The following is a 21,501-nucleotide window of genomic DNA, read 5'->3' as shown; positions in this document are numbered from 1 at the left end:
TTGACTGAAGCGATGGCTCTGATAAACTTTCTCCAAGTAGACTTCCTACATCTATCTCGCTTTATTTATTTTTTTTTTTTTTACAACACAGACAGAACATGGGGAAAGAAGAGCTTGGTGTGTGGTAAATATTCAATCATCACTTGATAAAAGCCGGCTTTAGTTATTCTACATCTAGCAAAATGAAATGTATAGGATTCCACCATTTATCACATGATGCTTCATGAAAAAAGTTACGAATTAAAATTTTAAAGTAGCTACTAAATTTTTAACGTGCATTGTTAGCAGAGTTTTGGGGTTTTTAAACTGTTATTTGCTTTCTTTAAAATCTTACAGAGAACCTTCTGCTTTGAAGAACTATATTTTGAAATACCTGAATTTACTGACTCCTACTTGAGGCTGTATCTGGCTTAAGAATAAAGTGATAATTGCTCAGACCTTTTCCAGTAGCAGTAATTATAATTATCAATTTCTTTTTTATTATAATTATCAGTTGATTTGTTTTCAGGCTTTAAAAGTGGCTATTGGAGTGGTACTTCCCAGTTGACTATTTTAACCACTGGTTAATCAAGACCCAGTGATTCTGTTGCTTGCTCTACATGGACAGTAAGTTCATTTCCTGGAAGGCTTTTGATGATCTGTCAGCAGATAACACAGCTATTCCTTTTCAGCTTTTACCCAAAAGAAGATGTGGTATCAGTGTAAAGGGCTGTGGTTCTTTTTCATCTTTTCAGTAACTTCTGATTACATCAGAATCTGTGGGAAAATGATGTACAAATATGACTCGAAAAAAGTTTCTAATTTTTAAGAGAAAAATATATCTTGCCAAGGACAAATTTCTTTCATATTGTTTTTCTTCTTTGACTATCTTGTCCAACATCTGACACCTCTTATATTTTTGAGATTTAGCTTAAGCTAGATTGTCTTGCAGAATTTGTTCAAAACCCCTATGCATTGACTGTTAACCTGGGAATCTCTAGGGATAAGTAAGGGAATTCATTATTCATGTGACTCTGCATGAGCTAAATTTTTTCTCTTTGCAGGTCTTGCTCTACTGTCTTGAAAATAATCCCTGGTTAAAGCTCCTCAGTACTACACAAAAGTCTGAAATTTTAGCTATAGATCTGAGATGTTGCTAAATTGCATAGCTGTTGAGATGAAGGGTGTTAGTTCAGTTTAGCCTTTCAAGTGTACATGTCAGTGGAGGCTATTTCTTGGCAGAAGAGGAAACCATGTATATTTATCCTTTGGCCAAGGGTTGGCCACAATGCAGCTTATATAGACAATGACACAGCAGATCTTTCCAATCAGTAAACCACAAACCTTAGTCTTACTCTGTAGGAGCACACTTTTCCAGTCTAAAGAGAAAATCGTGTAATTCTAACAGTGTTTGTCACACAGCATCTCTACAGCCTACAGTATGACTGAACCAGATGAGTGCATGGGCACTTGTCTTTTGGAGTTCTGACCACTTTTCTTAAAATAGCTGTTCTTAACCTTAGCTATAGTAGATGATAGTCAACAAATTTCTACATTTAATTAGTTTGGCTGCATCTTATTCTATACACCTATTAAGCACACACTGTAAAATGTTTCTTGATGCAGTGTAACCTTCTTGTAATTACCTGTTATGACTTGCTGATGTGTTCTTTATCTAAGAAAGAAGAAATTTCTCTTACTTTTTACTTTGCTGTAGAAGTACAAATTACTTATGGTCGTAAGCAAAACCAGGGCGAGTATAAATCAGTAGTTATATGTTGAGAACTGAATTTTGGTGTTAGTACTACTACAATGGGCCTCTGATAAATGATTGCCAGTGTTTCTAAATGGCTGCAATTAAAAAAACCTCACAAACCCCTTGCTCCTCTGCAGGGTGTTTAAAGCATTTTGTGTTAGTAAAGCCTGCTGTTTTGAATGAGTTTCCTATTAAGACCAGAAAATATGTGACCTGGCTTTATTAGTTTTGCAGTAAGTCAGACTTTGGGAATGTTACTGTTATCTTCTTTGTGCCTTGGATAACTAATCTGCAGGGAAAAGGCTACCTTGACCTATTTCAGAAGATTTTTATAACTACAGATGTGTTACTGTCTGTAAATAAATACAAGATCTTGTAGGAACACTTTTAGCAGTCTGAGTTTTCACAACTGATGTTTTGACCATTTTTCTGCTTACTATTCAGTGCCGAAACTTCTCTTCCTTGGGAATTTATTTTCATTGCTGAACCTACCAGTCTTTTCTTCACCCCCAGCTCCCTTAAAGAGCTTGACAAACTAAGAAATCTTAAACCTTCTAGCTGCTGAAGTATCTTCTTGGAAATGAAACTTTGAAAAGTATGTTACTGCTTGGATTAAGAAGGGTTGCATTGTTGGTTAGAGGGCTCCCATAAATGCTGTGTGGAAGCATCTCATAGCAAACAATGGATACTGGGAAGGAAATTAACAGTGATCCATTGATTTCTTACTACACTTCTGAACTGTTTGTCTGTTTTCAGCTTCTAAATAGTGAATCAATACACATTAAAGTCTTGATCTCATAGAATAATCACTGGTATGCAGCAGCAAATCTTGTGGTTGGGGCAATAGAGGGGACTCGGGAAGAACTGTATTCCTACTACTTGTTCAGCCACTGAACTACTCTGTGGCATTAGAAAAACCACTTCTTTCACTTTTTTCTGTTCATGTCCTTTATCCCTTTTATTTTTTTTTTTTTTTTTTGTTAGATTTTGTGGACATTTTTCTTGAGACATTTTATCCTCTGTTCTCTTTTGCCAAGCTCAGCACTAGGCCTGCCTGGAGAGAGTGGTCACATCTACCTAGCTCTATCCAGTGTCTATTACTGTAGTCCTGGGGGGGAGTTTCTAATGGCAGAAGTGATCATATCATGCAGTTTGGAGTTGATAGGATATACGTGGTTCACCACTCTCTATCTTACCTTGAACTTGCAGTTATTTCTTTCTCTTGCACTCTACTTTATGAGGAGGAGTAAAGTTATTAAGTGCCTTTATAGTTTAAAGTTTCCTCCCTACCTTGAGGCTAGACACAGAGTTCAAATAAGGTTAGATATTTGGGAAGACTACGCATAAAATGTGTCACTGGGAACATTCCTGTTTTAAATCAACTTTATATTTACTGTGCCTAAAAGTCAGGCAAATGCTGTTGTGCATTATTGGGTACACTGGTGACAATCCAACTGGACAGGTTTGGGGTGAAATAGGGCAGCTTTGTGGTATTCCCCTTCAAGTCAGAGTTGTTGTCAGCAAGCTCTAGCTCTGCCATATGGATTGCAAATACTTCTTTTTTTAAAAAAAAGAGCCAACTTAGCTGTGGGGATTCTTTTCATCTGCAGTAGCTGCAGCAGATATTTCCTACTGGGATCATGATTTGGGAAAATTGTGATATGAAAAGCAGGCTAATAGGTTCTACTCACTGTAATATTGATTGTACTGCAGAGGAATAGGAGGCAAAAATTATAAGCTCTTTTAATAGTTTCAGTTTAATTCCTTGGCTTGACAGATGTTGCTGAGTAATTTCATGGTGTTTGAAAAACAAAATCTATGGTGAAGAGCACAAAAAAGTCAAAAGTTCTCCTTGGGAAAAAAAAAAACCAAAACAAATAAAAACCAATCCTCCAGCCAACAAACAGAAGAATAGAGGTCAGAAATAGTAACTAGAAAAATATGGTGAGTAAAAGAAAAAGGGAAATGCTATGTATTGTACCCAGAAAACACAAATGTATGTGTTTTGGTAGTTAAATGTAGGTGTTTGGGAGGTGGTCTTCAGCAATATATCTTTCTTGCCTCTTACTTCTCTCTTCAATTTCTTGGAGAAGAGCTTTTAAACCTGTAAGGAGGTTTCATGATGGAATTCTGCCTAGTTCCAATCTCAAATACATATTCTTAATTTTTTCTTTTATTTTGCTCAGTGTCTGCATAGTACGTAGCTTTGTGCAGGCACAGAAAACCTGCTGATCAAGGGTTCAGTAGTGAGTTTCCTCACGAGTGTTTTCTGGTGTGTCTTATCGATAGGTGATTTATTCCCATTCAATGTACTCAATTTTCCTTGGAATGGAAGAGGAAGAAAAATCCCTGTTATATCACTGCCAACTGTTTACAAAAAGACTTAACTAATTAGTTGACTACTAAGCCCTACAGACATGGCTGGAACATGGCTCAGTTCCCTTGAGCTTGCATTTTAGCACTGGGTTTAACAGCTTTGTTGTGTGTGCTCATATTTCTTCTCTTCTACTGCTGTGAAGTAGCAACCTTGTTAAAAATACAGTTGATGTTACTAGATACCTTAGTGGATAGCAGGAGTTTGTGTAGAACACCACTTAAGAGCCTTCACTTCAAAATATATTGAAGAAGGTCTAACTCTTCACAGAACTTAAAGCTGGAAAAGACTATGGAAATGTTTGTTCTGAACACCCCTAGTAAGCAAGATAGTGAATTTTGCCAAGAATTGTATAATCTTTCTAGTATCTTTGGCTAAAAATATCTTCTTAATCATCTTCTTGATCTGAAGAACACCCCTGCAAAAGAAAGGGCATCAATTCCAGGGCTTAATCACTCTCCAAATTAAAATTGTCCTCAGTTTCTAGTTATCGGATTTTTGGGTGGGTTTTAATTTTTTTCTGCTGACACCATGCTACACTCCAGGCAAATAGGTTTGGGTTTTTTTAATTACATGGTGCTTTATTTCTCTGGAGGCTCTTTTGATCCGTAATCATATTGCCTTTTCATTTTGTTAGATTAAATTATTTGAGGCCCTTTATTACCAAGTAAAAAACTAATTCTAGATATTTTTTATTTTAATTTTTGAAGTGTTTCCTTCCTGCTACCCTGCTCTCCGAACTACATCTGGTCTTATTAAAATGTGGATGTCATCTGTACACAGTATTCTAGTACTGATACCATATATACAGATAAATCACTTTCCCACTAAAAATCAACACATCTGCTTTTGTTTGTATATCCAAGAAATTGGACTGCCTGGAGCACATGGAAGGATCATGCTGGTTCCAAACTCCTTTTAATATGAATTGCAACTGCATTACTTGCTTTTGGATATCTTATTTTGTGTACCTTTTTGGACTTGCAGGAATGTGGTTTTTTTCTACAGGTAATTAAGGGATTTTTATCATCTGCATTCTCAAAAAAAAAAAAAAAAAAGATTCAAAATAGAACTTGAAGTTCAAGTCTCTAGAATCGGAATCCTTTAATGACTTCCATAATTACTTCCTTCTCTTTCCTGTTTCCCTGTGCCTCTACTCTCAAAGCTGAGGACAGACCTTCTCCATGTTACCAGTTTAAAGCCAGGTAATAATAATATGTGTTGAATTCCACACCTGCAAGAAGTGACTGGAACTCTAGGAAGGTGAATGATGTACTGTAGTACGTGCAGTTGTTAACTTTTGACATTGCTTCGTTTATAACATTGTCGGGTTTATAAAAGCTGAATCGAGGCAACTCTTGGAGTATGAATTGACCAGGACTGTACATACATGGGTAGCAGGACTTGAGTTGAGGTTGAAGCCAGCAGTAGGAAAGCAGTAACGAAAGGCTCCCAGGGTAGAGGAGTGATATTCTACCCCTTAGGGGAAGATCCTATCAAACACATTCTCACTTTTCAAGATGCTTCCCCCTCACCCTACCTACTCCATTCCTCTCTTTGCCTTTGGTGCATATTACTTTTCATGGCAATTTAACTCATGAGCAGTATCATTAGCTCATATTTTGAGGTGGCCTCAGTTTCCCTGTTTCTTCAATAACACATTTTTACAAACTTCTGTTTGAAAGAAGAAAATGGGCTACACTTTTCCAAACCTGACTGTTGTTGTGTAGATTTCCATTTGGAAACTTCATCTATGCAATAATTACGCTGCTAAAAAACATAAAAGCAAGTCTGCAGATATCTTTGACTAATTGGAATGTTTGAATATAGAATACTGAAGACTGATTTATTTTTATTCTATTTTTTTTAAAAATTCCGTTTACTTGTTCCAGAAATTCCATTTTATAAGTTGAAAAAAAGTAGGAATGTCTTTTCAAGCAATGAAGTAGAAAGTGCTGGCTCATAGAGCAGTGCAGAAATGTAGGCCTACACTCTCCAGAATTTGATAGAAGTGATGTTTTAGTCAGAATTGTACCTAGATGCTATATAGCTTCCTTAAAGCAGAACTTTGGGTAAGTTTTAAAGCTGCACTTTTTCAAGACTTTAAATTCTTTTGTTATAATCTTTGATACTTTTTACACACAGAATGTAATTATTTTATGTATATGAAGAGACTACAAAGCAAAACGTGTCAGGAAGCCTTCCTGCTGCAACAGCATTCACTGCTGCTAACTGCCATAGGGAAGCTCTGGAGGTCTCTCCTTGAGGTACCTGGGTTACTACTGTACATCCTAGCAGCCTTGGGGAGGTGGTTTTCAGGAAAAACCCTAGTGAGAGACTAGTTCACATTTCTCTAAGCTGAATGGATATCCATAGAAACAGGGCTTTGCCTAGCTCTTATAACTATTGGTTCTTAATGAATTATCAGAGGTAAATTTTTTGATATTTGTGGAGTATTTAACTGGTTGGGACAGGAATACTGGAAAATGCAATGCAAGGGTAAAACATGACACCACAGCTGTGCAAACAATGCTAAGATGTTCTTCATACCCTCTCCTCACTGATTTGCCCCTCCTCCCCTCATGTGGTCAGAGAACACTGAGTTTGATATACTTGATGTGCAGAAAATAGATACACTCTCATGTGGTTTATTATGGGCATAAGTTATTAATGATTGTTTAAAGAGCACACTGAGACTCATTCTGTTACAGCCCCTGGGGCATCAGCAGTAGTTTGAGAGTCCAAGAGGATTCTGAACTATGATAAGCATGACACATACCAGTAGGTGTATCTTCAACAGAGGAATTGCCATGGGGCTATTTTTAGTGTAGCTATCAGATATCTTAGGGTAGAAAATTGTAGAGCTCTCTTCCAAAAGATCCTACAAAGCCAGACAGGATGACCACAAAAATATAAGTAGATTTTTAAGACTAGCAACCACGAATATGTTCTCAGAAAGATGCAGGGGAATTTTTGCTAGTTGCGCAGGAGAGAGGGGGACATGCCCTTCCTTAAACTGAAGTAAATAATGAATTCTTTAAATTTGTTTCACAGATTGTTTCTTTTTCTCATGCTTCACAGGGTCAAGTCCTAATATCTTCCTAATTTACGCCTGCGTCATGTAATCCCTACCTATTTTAAGCCTTGGCTGTACAGACTGAGCTGGTACATTACTGCCACGTAGAGTTCAGTGCCAGCTACTGAATGCTTTTTATTGAACTTCACAGTTTGTGGTAATCAAGAAATCCTTACACAGGACTGCTGTCACTAATCATGCAAATAAATCAGTGCCACTTTTTCTTATTATTTTATATGCACCTTCCAAACAATAAAGCAGGATTCCATTAATCATGTGCAGCTAATGCTAAAATAATAACTCATATAGCAGGTATATATGGTAACAGCCACATTTGTTTAGAACATAGAATGCATATGCATATACAAATGCATAGACACATACTCTGTGGAACTACACTGAATTGCATACTACTGAAGAAGTCTATGCTAAAGATTGTAATGAGAGAAGTAACTATGCTGCAAAGCATGACATGTGGCTCCACGTTCTTAATTTTAGTAATATCTAATCTCTCTGTGGCAGTAATGCAGCAGCTCAGTTTCCACAGTCAGGTGTAACTTCTTGTTAAAGTCAGGCCTGATTATATGAGAACAGAAAAAGCCCTGAAGATATTCCTTTGAAATTCCTTCCCAAATTCATGTAAAAGCACGTGGGAGAATGCTTGCTGGAGTGAAGAAAATTTGCAGTTTATTTGAGGACAGAACTTAAACAGTCTCTTGCTTCACCAGTACTATGTCATTGGATGTATTTTCTGGAAATTTGCTGGTGGAGGTTTTCTGAGGTTTTCTATTTATCTTGGATATGAAGGGAAAAAGTTGGGTTTACTTTTGAAGTCATAATCGTGCCAATTGAGTGGCTTCAAGACCATAGTAGTCCTCCATAGGAGGTTCAATTGCTTTGCCTTATCATTTTTATGCAACAGTTGATACAAATTTTATTCTAACCCAGGAAATGATTGAACAAAGCTCAGATGTTGCTGAATGTCAGCAAAATGTTACCTGAAAATGTCTGTAGACTGATGTGCCTGCATCCCACTTTAGCGAGTGAAGCGTGCAACTATTTCCTGCTGTTTGCAGACAGTGATCCACAAGGGTTCTTGCAGGTTAGATGTTACATTTTTTACTATTCATAGCATTAAAAGGAGTTTTAGGACTGTAATCATTTGTTTTATTGTCTATCTTGGTCCTCTCTGAAAATCAATATTTTGAATGTTGATGATAATGTGATCTCCCTATTTCCTGTGCAAAATCTTTTACTGTGCTCCCCTGCTGGAATTTCTGCTCTTTCCTGTTTCAGGGTGTTCCCATACGGTGACTGTTGGTATTTGTAAGCTTGCCTTTCCCTACCCTAAAGATTTTGCTGATAAAATGTTAGCACTTTTCTGTTGCTTTATTTTCTTCCTTGTCCTTTGGCAGCTTTCCACAGGTTTTGGCAGTCCCAGCTTTTTGTCCAAGCTGTCCAGCAGGAGATATTCTCATTCTGGGTACATTTCTCAGAAAGGACAACTTTTGTTGCCTCTCACAGAAGCCTCATAGAAATCCACACAATGTTTCCTTTTAACCAACAACCTACATAAAACTGTAGGTTCTAAAGGAATCTTCTTGCTATCAAAATGTAGCAGAGGTGAAAGTCATCTCTTTCACCTTACCCTCGACCTTTCATTACACACCACGTTAAGCAGTTAATTATCAGTTTAGTGCAATTACACTGGGGACTGAAATTTTTTATTTATTTTTTTTTCTGCCAGAAGTGCTGTGCCCTAGTCTAGAACTGCAGATATTAGATGGCCTGTTGAATGGAAATCTCAGTGCTTGTGGAATTATTACACATATAAAGTGGCTTTTGTACTTAAGCAGTAATAGGATCAGTAGTTGTGTCAGTTTAAATGATAATTTATTAAGGACAGGATTAGTAAGAGTTCACTTGACTTTGGAAATGGAGTTAGAACCTTGCTCATAATCCCATCTAAATCTTCTGTGGCTTCCCTTTAGCCTGTCCTTGTTTCATTGTGTTCAGCTGATCATTCAGCAGAACTTAAAATTAAACACACAAAATTAGGCACTGATTTAGAGGTTTTATTTTTGTTTTTCTTAAGTTAGTAGTGCTTCCTAGTCCCTTGCAACTTTCAGGCTGTCCTGCAAGCACAAGTGCATTGCAGTAATAGTAGCAGCTGCTATTTTCTCTTTTCTGAGCAGGCATTCTCTGCCACTCTATTCCTATCCCTCTGCATATTCAGTTTCCAAGGGTGCAACACGTGTATCAGACAAAGGGTTATCTTGAGGGGAGAGCTCCTCTACTTCACTGGGCCTTTCCTGACTAGAAATCCAAGTGGCTTTTGAGTGTAAACTTTCTTCAAACACATCAAGCACTGTTTAATGGAATATTCTGAAGGAAGTTCTCTTACCCATGTAATTCAACTTAGGTTTCATGTGATTTGCTCATGTCAGTCTCTTGGATACTAGTAGCTAATATGAATACTAGATCATTTTAAAAATAAATCATGTCTTACTCCTAATATATCTATAAGAAGGTAAGTCATTCCTGTTAATAATTTGTATCTAGTAAAGTGGTTGCACTACTAAAGTTTTCCCCACACCCTTCCCCAAATCCTGGAAAAAGGATTTTAAAAACGAAGTTGCTTATTTCTTTTTTTTTCTCATCATAGAGGTAGAAGTGAGAGTCTAATTTGACACAGCTGGTAAGTAAACTGTTTCTTAAACTTCCACTACTAGGATTGTAGAGTTTCAATTGATAAGCTTCAAACAAATTTTAGAAGCCTAGAGTATAATAAAATTGGAGTTAAACTCAGGGTTAGAAGCAATAGATTGCAAATGCAAGGTATAGTGGGAGATAACACGGAACAAATGCTTATTCTTTTTTTTTACTCTCATGTACATAGATGAACTACTGATTTAAATACATTAATTGAAAGTACATCATGAGCCTCTTGTAAAAGAAAATAAGAGCAGCATATTAGTAAAATAGATAATACCAGATATAGAGGAACTGTAAATCTTAGAATGGGCTGAGACATAACAGTTGAAATAGGATCCTTGAATAAGAAATAAACAAAACTGCTTTGCCATAGATCATGCAGCTTAAATGCTGTCATTATTTTATGGAAAAATAGCTAGAAACTAAAAAATACGGGAGGGTGGCAATAATGTCATAATACACACAGGTTTATTCAATGTTCTGGCAAGGAAATACATATGATGCAAGGCTGGGTTGGAGGTGCAGAAGGTAGTGATCAAAACTGGCCATTGAACTGATATTCAGTACCCAGTTATTATATTTGGAAAATATGGACAGACTAGAAAATATATGCAGAGCTAGCACATCATATAGTACATTAGCAGAGACATGAATAGGGACTGTAGTTTTTTTCAAACCCTCAAAGAACCAAAGTCCCCCTGCAGAGAATTCAAGCTAAATGCCAGCAAATACTTGGTGAACTCAAACATTGGTGAATTAAGTGAGTAATTAAAAAGTGGCATAATAGAGACTATCAGGTTGTAGTCAGGAAAGGGAAACTCCTCTACTCTGTTGATAGTGAACACTATGGGACTGCAAAGATGAAGGCAGTGGAATATTTTTTCACATACACAGTAGTTTGGCTGGGGCATGCATAAATGCAGAGTTGAGATCAGATTGTTTAGGCATGGAATACAACTAAGTGAATCAATGGTATGTCTTCCCCATTTCTAGCATCTATAATCTCACTCCTTCAAAAATATTTCATTATAGGAAAATCTCTCCTTTGATATACTTTTTCAGGGTACTCCAGGGGTGGAAAGTCACCATGATGAGCTGTTGGAGTCCTGGATCAAGCCCTTCCTTTGCTATGCACTGTGTGCAATGGCAGGCCATGACATGGGCTGCAATGGTAATTAGGTTTTATAGCATGTGTATCTTTGCCTTTTTACAATCTATTGCCAGACTGTACTATTTTAAGAGGTGAGCATGTGCCTGTTGAGGCTTGATCTGAGCTCACTAGCTGGGGTCCTGCATGCTACCAACAGCTGACAGAACACAGAATTCAGCCCCAGTCCTGTACCGAATTTCTTACAAGCAGCCCCTGCAAACTGTTTATGGATCTGCCTGCACAGAGCTCACTGAGGGATCCAAGCAAGCATCAGATTGTTCTCTATATCTTTTTTCATTGTGTGAGAAGTGAGATGGCCCATCTTTGAAGCTGGAACGGGCTGCTGGCTTACTGATGAAATACTATGTTGCCAGGATCCTTGGAAGTACCAGAAAGGAATGATGACGTTTCTATTTTTTGTTTTTTAATTTTTCCTTTGAATTGTTCTCCCAAATGTTTAGATACCAATATCTTGCAGTACAATGCACTGTTTCTGGCTCATCTTTGTCAATGCTTTTCTTTCTCGACTGCAGGAGCAGGCAAGCTAGGCTCCTCCTAGGCAGAGCTTCCTTTGGGGTGATAATGCAAGAATCACCATGGGAGGGAGGGAGGAAGGGAGGGGAGGACACAGCAGCCTCTATCCCAGTCCTGATATGCCTGGGATTCCCTGCTGTCTGAAGCTCCCAAAAACGAAGGCTGCCTTGATCCCCTCCTGCTGTTCTGTCCCACATACTGCAAGCGTTTTCTCACAGGCAAGAATTATGAATAACAGTCCCAATTTTGAAGACTATCGGGTTCTGTCGATTAGTCACAAGTCTTCCTTTATACTTGTTTCCTGTATGGAAAATGGCATTATTTCAAGATCATGTCAGGACAAACCTGACCATTTCAGACAATTTTTTTCTTATCTTTGAGATGCTCCAAAGATGCTTTGTGGCCAGACAGCAATAGAAACGTGCATGAGGGATGCAGTGTTCTGGTTTGAACTGTGATTCCAGCAGTCTTGGAAAAAGTGAGATCTATGTCAAGTCTTCAGGTATAATTTCAGTGATACTTGGCTAATATAAACCATCTTAAAATTATAGCACTCTCCTCAGTTTCATAGATCATCACCAGGACTTTCAGATGGATATCGATATTGCATCTCCACTTGAACTGATAAGAAAACCCCAAAACTATGTTTCTTGGTAGTCATTTCCTTTACACCTCCCTATGTAATTTCCATGCTTTTACTATTGCAATCTCTTTAAAAAGATCCTTTTACAGTACAGTATATTATCAGAAAACTCTTGCAGATGTTAGTTCCTTCGAGAACACTAAATCTATCTTCAATACAGCATAGTTACTGTAAGTCACTTGACATGGTTCAACCTCTGAATAACTTGGAACTTTCAGAAAATTGTTTGGGGTAAGGGGCTGTTTTAAGCGTAGGTGAAGCAGTTTGTGAAAAAGGAATAGTGATGCCAGTTTTTATCAGCTGGTTCAGGAACTGCTGCCTGATTACCTCTGGGTTTATTAGAAAGGGTGCATCTGTTCTGAGTTTCAGGTAACTTCATGTTACCAGACTTGGTAAGTGCTAATGCAACTACTCTGACACAGTGAAAATTGACTCACCTAAGCAATGGGTAAAAGACAAAATTTAAATGCTATATTTGATTACTTTACAATTAGGGATTTGAAAATCCAGTTTAAATCCTGAGGTGGTCACTCTTTGAATTCAACTTGTTTGAGCAGTGGGCTTGAATTCAGGTTCTGAAGGACTAGATAGAAAGACGGGAAAGGTTTGAGTCAAGAGTTCTTTCCTTTGTACTGACTCTTGCAGTAGTACAGTAGTAACTCTGCCCAGAAGCGTTATACATACAGCCTGTGTCTTTGAAAAAGCTTACTGTGCTGTCACGTGCAAAACAGGAAATGTGTAATGGTATTGATGACATGATGATTTTTTGCCTTTTCTTTTATACCCCTATTATACCTTTTTACAACTTCTGTATTCTTAGTGCTTTTTGCCTACATTCTTAGACATGTTTGTTCAGCTGGGAGACCAAATATTTTAGAAACTTCGTAGGTAAGAGTTAGTGTGCCCCAGACCCCAAGATTCTCTCCAGAATACATTTTGCAAACTAAGATAGAACCACCCAGGGGAAGGTTCCTTGGGGGGGAGGGCTCATTCAAGCCTCTCATTGGGGAATCTTTGATAGATATGCTAATTAGTAAGACCTATAATTTTATACCAGATCTTTTGGGGTGGGCATTTCAGCGGGGTGCATTTCGGTGCATTCGACCTGGACATGTGCACCTAAGGATCCTTAAAATAAATATCAAGGTAAAATCCCTTTTCCCCTTCTAACCATGTTTGACTCTTGACTTTAACACCAGGAAAGGGCATCAATATGATCCCCAGAGGAGCTGATCTCTGAGCAAACTCTTCTGACCTTGCGGAGAACACATCCAGCCGAAACTCACAGTGAAATGGAAACATACAAGTTAACCACAGAAGTTAAGAAATATCCTCATCTGCATTGTATTTCTTTAACATGGAAAGTTTCTACATGAGAAGCTGAGCAATAAATAACACAGCCTGCAAGCTGATGCCACTGTGCAACTCTCTTCATGCTGTTTTTCTCCTTCTTAGAAGCAATATTGGACCCCAGCTTGTTTTCATTTTGCAAGCAAGGTGGTATTTTGGAGTGAATGACATACTTTCAGATTTACGTGCTATTAGATATTGTTGCTGTCCCCAAAGAGTAAGAAAAATGTAAATACCAAGGAGGGAGAGACATGATTCAAATTAATCATAGCAGGTGAAAGCTACATTGTTATTTAAAACTGAGAAGAGATTTGATTGAGAACAGATATTTTGGTCCAGAAAAGAGAATTTCTGGACCAGACCAGTTCTCTGCTCTATGTAGTTTTGCATGTGTCATGGTAAACTCTTGCCCTACACAAGTACAACAATAGGATCCAAACCCAGTTCCTAGCAGTATCTGACGCTGTGTTCCTTGAAATACATGGCCAAGGATTTATCTCATATTAAACTAGAATTAGGGGAGGAACATACTATTTGAAACACAAAAAGCTATATTCTAGTTTTCATAGAAGCTAAAAGCTATAATAATTCTTTTCAAAGTGTCTGGGAATACATTTAAAATTAGAAAGCCTGTAAAAATTGTGGCAGTTTTATATATTCCATCTATAAAGCCTAATACATAGAGATGTATTAAATATTTATGGACAGACTAGTATTAATACTTTCCTTTAAAATTTTGGTTATTTCAGTAGCATGTGTCTTCACCTACTGATTGAAACAATATTACTTTAGCCGTCTTTCTGTTAAATACAAAGCTGAAGTTATTCAGTGCAACATAAACATTTAGCTCTACAGTTTAGTCTGTAAACACTTAAAAGGTTGGAATGTTTATCTAAAATGGCCAGACGTCCAAAACTTGCAAAGCTGATCTGTTTGCAGTGTTAACAAGAAGTAGAAAAGAAAGAACTTTGCTCATTTGAAAATGAAGAGGAAAAAAATCTCACTTTTACTGCCATCAATAATTAGGCTCAATTTTGTTGCAGTTCTGAGTTTTCTTGGTACTGGTTTACCTATCCTGAACTCATTTCAGAAGATAATTGGTTGAGCTTAGGACTGCTGCTGGAATCTCAATGTAAATACGGGTCCCAGTAAAAGGAGGAGAGGGGATGGAACAGATGCAGGTAATACTGGTTTTGTATTTTTATTTTTCTAAAAGACTCACTGGGATATATCAAACTGAAAAAAACCCAGAGGTTGGGATTAAAATTACATGATACTTTAAGGAAATCACTTCTTGTAGAAGAAAGTGGTTTTTTTTTCATTTTTTAAACATTATTTTGTTTTGTCCAAACCACAGCCTAAATAGTTGCTGTTTGACAAGCTATGAGTACACCAACAGGAAAGAACTCAAAGGAGTTTTACAGTTAAACACTGATTTGTAGACATAGGGGAACTATATGTTTATCTGGCATAATTCTTCTCAATGCATTTAAGAGTAATTACTCTCATAGATATTTCATAGCTCTGCCCATAGATATAATTGCTGTAATAACACAAACGGCCACTTGAATCCTCCAGTGCACTTCTAGTGATTGGATGTCTGATATTACCCCTTGTTTTGATTTGCTAAATACCCTGAGGTGACTCTATTTTGCAAACCTTTTTCATCGTTGCTGTTAGTGTGATGATAGCTGCACAGCAGGGACGCCGTCACTTCGATAAAGCTTTGGTAGACAGGAAGAGGACTCCCTCTGTTGGCAAATCTATGGGTAACTGTGAGATAAATAAGAATTAGTGTGTGCATGTATCTTCCTGGTATAGTTGAATTTTGTGAAATCTCAGCAACTTGTTAATGATGTTGTGATTAAACAAACAAAACTAACTAGTTACAATCTGCAGCTGAACTGTAAACTCAGACACTTGCATAATTCCGGTCTATTTACATCTGAGCATCATTGTTAAATCTTTTAACACATTTTTGTGTTCCCTGCTGTATAAGCAAATGAAAATTGAAGGAAGCAGGAATGTCAGTGGCTCATATTTATGGATGTTAAATATTTCTGAGGTGAAATAGCACAACTATTTAAAAAAAGAAAAAATGCCTTTCCATATTTCTAGGAGAGGGGTCTGACTCATCATGGAATGTATTAAAATAGACTGAAGTTCTGAATCTTAAATGTTAGCACTGAGCTGTCATTCCTTTGTGCTTCAAGCCTCCTCGGATAATAGGCATTGCTGATGGCAGCTGCTTTGTAGAAAACAAAATTTTCTTTTTTTTTATTGCTTCTAAATATGAAAATGAAAGTCTAGTTCAGGATGTAATGAGGCTTCCTCCCTTAAAACTTCAATCAAAGGAGGTTTGCAGGGTTCAAAATAAGGATAAGGCGTACAAAACAAAAAAAAAAAAAAACCAAAAGCAAACCAAAAACCATTTGAGGGCAGCTGTAATCACCTAGGACTGACTGAGCTGACAAGAAAAGGAGAGAGGATTCCTTGGCAAGGGTGGATGACCATCGCAGCTGAGCCCGTGTTTTGCAGAGCTGCAGGCAATGGAGGCTGCTGGGGTGCGGGGTGCTGGGGAGACCTGTACCACGAGGCCACCCAAGGCTGCACTGCTGTGCACTCCCATACCACCAGGAGACTCTCCCTCCCTGCAATTGGAAGGCAAGCAAAGAAGTATGTGCTGATTCAAAGTATCAGCTAAGTAGGCAACGCTTGTTGGAAATACACTTACTCTGATCCGAATGTGCCTTCTTCCTTTTACGCAAATGCTGCCTCATTGCTGTCAATACCAAGAACACAAACCTGACTTTATTCAGTTTCAGTTAAATACTGTGTTGTCCAGCTCTCTCAGGATCTGATCCCTACCTAGTCTGTGGTTACGGTGCTTACCTGCAAGGCTGGGCTGGGGCACCTATGAAAGGCAATCTTTCAGTGCTTGCTTTTCTTAATAGTTGCGAAATATTTTGAGCAATCTTGCTTAAAAGGTCATCTGTGCTAAAGATGGCTTGAATGACATGGTTTTCCTTAAATGTGGGAAAGGCTCCTGGTGAGTCAGGGCTGAGTCATGGGAAGATTATGCTACTTCTCTATATGAGACTTAGTTTATTACATTCCAAGAGTTACGTCTCAAAGAACTGTTTTGCCACAGCAGGACGCAGCTGGAGGCATGGTTTGAGGAGCTAATGATATGCATCATTAGTGAGGTGAAGAAGCCCCTCAGAGTTTGCTGTGCACAGATGACCCCCACAGGCGTTAATGATCAGAACCTCTGAAAAGTTACACTTTTAAATACAGTTTGAACTGTGATTTTTGTAGTCTTGAGAATTTTTTATTCAGCCTTTCAATTTTGGCTAATAATTACAAAGAAGTGTTGTACATATAGGAAATTTATCTTTCTGTAGTCCTCTTGATTTTTATCATCACACTGAGGCTAGATTAATGGTATTTATTTCCAGTGTTAGGGAAGCAAATTTGAAGAATGGACATGCTAAAGTCACATACGAAACCTATATTGAGCTAAAATTACCCAGATCTTGATGTTTACTGAGTAGTCATGTTTTCAGCTCCATGATCTTTTTGACATACTTAATATATGTATAAGCTATAGGCACTCCTTTCTCCAGAGAATTACCACACAAATATGAAAGATGGGCATATAGCAGGTGAAGGAAAAGAAGAATAGTTCAATATGGTGTATTCCGACATAAGATTTAAAGGTGAGGAGAGCAGAACAGAAGATGAGAGGGTTCAGTTCTAGTAAATGGAGAGAAAATGTGAAAAGCTGTGGATGCATGACCTGATGGGAGGAGCTGAAAGGTGTCAAAGCCAGAATCAGCACCACCAACAAATAGGCTTGGCTGAAACCAGCCCTGCAGTGCAAACCTTGAGAAATTATGCTAAGCTATGTCTTCTCAGGGACCTAAACAATTTGGGTCTTATTGGGAGTTAACAGGACCAGCCTGAACCAAGACCAGCCAAATCTAAAACTTCTATGGCTGTCACAAGAGAGGAGTTTTACTACAAGCCAACCACTTTACACTACAAATATCTGCAGACCCAGAGCCTGTTGAGCCCTTCTGCAGTGCAGTGGCTGCATGGTGGTGATCTCCCCTTGAACAGGAGTGCCTCCTGAGGCCACTCCTCAAGGTCAAGAGATCCCTTACCTGGCATCTGGTATCTACAGCAAGGTAAATGACATTTTATGTTAGATCTAAAGCATACTGTACACAAGCTAGCTTAATTATTAGAAGTGTGATAAGTAGTGTAGAGTGTTTGACCACCTTGTTGTCATTGTTTAGTAACTGTTTAATCATCATCATAAAATCACTGTTTAATAAAACCTTTTGGTTAACCCTCCAATAATGGCTTCTCTTAATAGCCTGAAAACTTTTTGATACTGCTGAATACCCAAGTTGCTTTGCTCTCTACTTCCTGGAGAAGAAAAAAAGAAAAAAAAGAGTAGGTAGGTAGTTATTTGTGTTTACATCGTATTAAGTTCCACCCGGAAACTTTGTGGGACTGGAACATCATTTACAATAATGAAGCAAACAGTTCAGAATGGTATTACAAATTGCCACAGCTGACACATAGGGATAAATGACTCATCCAGAATCCATTCAGATGGAGTTCCCACTCAACCAACTGAATTGCATTCAGCAGTACTTAAAAATACTAGCAGATATTTATCTATTTCTCCATACTGGGAGCTTAAACTCTGTAGGTGTAGGTGAAGTGTGTGCGTGCCAGGGCCAGCTCAGTCTGTATCTGTGAGTTCCTTTTCCTGTTGGCTAACTCTGTTACTTAGAATTAAATGTTGATTGGGGTTCAGAATTCAATTTTACACAAGATACAACCCAAAGCAGAAAATACAGACAAATGGTAGAAGATCTGATCTGTAAAGGGGTGAACTAGTGACTTCTGTGAGTGTGTGTGGCAAAGTGTCAGCCCACCAAAGTCAGCTGGCCTGACACAGATCTGTCCAATTGTAACGCTTCAAGAGTTTAATGAGAAGTTTCTGTTAATACAAAATGGAAACTAAAGCACTTCCATCTGTTACTCCTTGATGAAAATGTTTATTTCAAGGCTATATTCTGCTGCAAGTGAAGGGTAATGGTTTACATACAAATGCATGCTCAACACACCAATTCACTTAATTTGAATGCCGTTAGTAACAATGGAAGATGCTCAGATTGACAATCTCACAGACTAAAGCTCACAGCATGGTGGTTTGGGGGAAAATGCAAGATACACACAAGAAAATTATTTACAAAAATCTCTTATGCTAAAGACCTACCCAGTTCTAAGGCAGATAGCCTTTCATAACATAGTTTGTACAGTCCATCACAAATTCTGACCCAGTTATGAAATGGCTGTAGTGTTGCCTTCCTCAGCATACAGCAAGTCAAGCCATAGGCTGTATTACCTTTATTCCAGACTGGTGGTAGTGCAGACATTAAACATTGCAGTCTCCTATTGCAACACAAATGCACAGGGGAAATGGAGCTGGACTGCAGAAGTCAGTTCAGCTAAGCCTGCCTCTGAGCAATGGATTTTTAAGCAGTAACATTTTCTCAAGAGTGTAACACAGACTGAGGATAATGCTGTTACTATCAAATGCTTGTTATCTTCAAGTCTAATATGCTGGTGGGTAAAAAGAACCTGTGGAGGAACAAGTGGGGGAAATCCAAATACATGATATTGTCTTTCAGGGATCTGTTTTAACTGGTTTAACTTGTTGTTTTCTGGTTTAACTAAAGGCCCAGTTATGAAGAAGGGAAACAGGTGCATAGAAGAGTTGCAAGCTGATGGAGTTAGAAACCACATGCAAAAAAAAAAAGTAAGTATAAAACCTACAGCATGCTCAGGAGCAGTAAAACACCAAGGAGGGAAGATAAATGTCTCTTGTGGCTAAAGCAGAGTGAAAGCATTCAGGCAAATGTCTTTCTAAAATCTCCATCAACCAACAGAACTGTAAAAAAGTGAACTACAACCCAGCATGACTGTGAGAGAACTCCCTTTCTCAAGAGAGTGAGTTAACAAATTATGTGTATCAGTTCCTTAGGGCTCAAAATGAATGTAATCTGTATGTATATGTATCTTCAGAGATCTGAACCTGATCAAGTTCATGAAGGAAACCTCTGGGGTAACCTGGACCATTTGGGTTCCAGGCTAGAACTCCCAAAAATGTACCACACACTGACTGGTACTCGAGGTTCCTACACTATCTGAAAGACTGCGTGACAATACTTCTGAAAGACTGCGTGACAATACTTGCAGATTTTATTTTGTTTTCTTTAGTACTTTCTGCTTGCTTTTACTGTGTTAATACTCAGGGTTTTTTCTTTTTGAGTTTTCAACAATGGAATATTTTAGTGATAGAAATGAAATGCTGTAAAATGAATATGGAAAAATGAAGAAGACAGTACCTGTGAAATCAGGAGTGTGGATGTTTTGTTGTACTAGTTTTCCCCACTCGGTTCTGGTTGGTGTGTTATAATGGCACAAATCCACTTGGAAAACTACAAGGCTGGAGCTTGTAACCTTGGAAGGGTCACTAGGAAAATGCAGTGCTTGCATTTTTTCCAGGAAATGCTGCTGCAATTTTTGTGGGTTGTCCCACAAAGGCTTCTCTGTTTCAATTGGATCAGTATTGGGACGGTGTCAGAAAGCAGTATGACTATGCTTGAGATGACACGCAAACTCTCACCTATGCCAACACCAAGGATTCTAGGCCTCATTTCTACTTCATTTCTGACTGTGGCATCACTGTCCGTATGCATTTGGTTTGAAATGCCAGTAGAGTGACAGTTTTTTATATGAGTAAAAGTAAACCTCTGTTCAGTTGCATAGTACATGCTGCTTGGGCATTCTATCCTTAGAATTAAATATTAAACCCCAAGAGTCTGAGAAATAAAAAGACATTAAAACATGATAGTAGGCTTCCTGGAACTTTAAGTAGATGCTGACAAGTACATGTGCTGCCCGTAGCAGGTTTTGCAGGAAAAGGGTTTTTTTCTAGCCAGACGTCCCAAAAAGCATGGGCTCAGAGGTTATCATTCCTGTGGAAAAATTTCCAGAAATAAAATATATTAAGCAAATGTCTTAGTCTCTGACTGTCTGAAAATGGCAGGTAGTGAGGTTTCCATACAATGATTTCTTTGTCTGAAGAATATTCTATACGCTGCCATAGCTAGTCCAGTTTTCTGTTTATGAATGCAGTATCAAAGGTGTGAGACTTCCAGTCACTGAGCCTGGATAAATAGAGGGATTCATACAAGTGAGCCAAATCTAGGCCTTGGTTAAACCCATGGATGATTTCAATTGACTTCAAAGTGAGCACAACCTGGTCTGGAATGAATACCAGGCTGGTTGCAGCAGTATAAGCTTCCTCATACACCCCTTCCAGCCTAGGCACTGATACTCAAAGGACTTTTCTGTATGAAAAAAATAGCAGTACTGAAGCTGTAGAAATATGAGTTTCTTATTTTTCAAATCCTGCTGGAAGAAGAAAAAATGCTTTGTAGAAGTCCCTGTGTCCTCATCCGATGGGAGTAGCAGTTCCTCTGAATGGCTCCTACCTTTTTCAGTCAAAGTTGCTCTGGTCAACAGAGCTCTTGTGTTAGAGCTAATATGGCCCCTTTGGGCTGACACAGTTGAGAGGGGTTTAGCTCCCAAGAGAAGCAATACCAGCAGACTGAGAGGACAAAGACCCCTGGCCTTCTTTCCTCATGAGCTACTCTGGGCACATCTTCATTTCTCCATCTGCCTGTGTAGTGAACATCAGGCTACACTCTGCATCAGAACCCGTGTTGATGTTTAGCTTTGCCTATTAATCAGAAACATCTTTATCAGTGAAGTTTAAGATAATCTGGGTATAAATTTATAATTTGTGCTAAACCGCAATAAGCTAATGTGCTGGTCT

General features: G+C 38.2%; 1 long non-coding RNA gene across 2 annotated transcripts in view; it reads left to right on the top strand.

The window, feature by feature from the left end:
- LOC138112353 (uncharacterized) overlaps nucleotides 1-19,404 on the top strand; it is a 144,088-nt gene extending 124,684 nt beyond the window's left edge. The window contains exons 4-10 of one of the 2 annotated variants that reach the window (XR_011151711.1): nucleotides 8,134-8,287; nucleotides 9,851-9,883; nucleotides 10,963-11,071; nucleotides 13,427-13,724; nucleotides 14,621-14,758; nucleotides 17,959-18,042; nucleotides 19,337-19,404. This is a non-coding gene — a long non-coding RNA (uncharacterized lncRNA). The remainder of the gene's footprint in view (nucleotides 1-8,133; nucleotides 8,288-9,850; nucleotides 9,884-10,962; nucleotides 11,072-13,426; nucleotides 13,725-14,620; nucleotides 14,759-17,958; nucleotides 18,043-19,336) is intronic. The other variant, XR_011151710.1, reaches the window with a different exon arrangement.
- The last annotated feature ends 2,097 nt before the right edge of the window (nucleotides 19,405-21,501 follow it).

This window comes from Aphelocoma coerulescens, chromosome 6, assembly GCF_041296385.1.
Source record: "Aphelocoma coerulescens isolate FSJ_1873_10779 chromosome 6, UR_Acoe_1.0, whole genome shotgun sequence".
In the NCBI taxonomy this organism is placed as follows: Eukaryota; Metazoa; Chordata; class Aves; order Passeriformes; family Corvidae; genus Aphelocoma; species Aphelocoma coerulescens.
The sequence above is the reverse complement of the archived record's forward strand: the minus strand, read 5'-3'. Positions and strand labels throughout refer to the sequence as shown.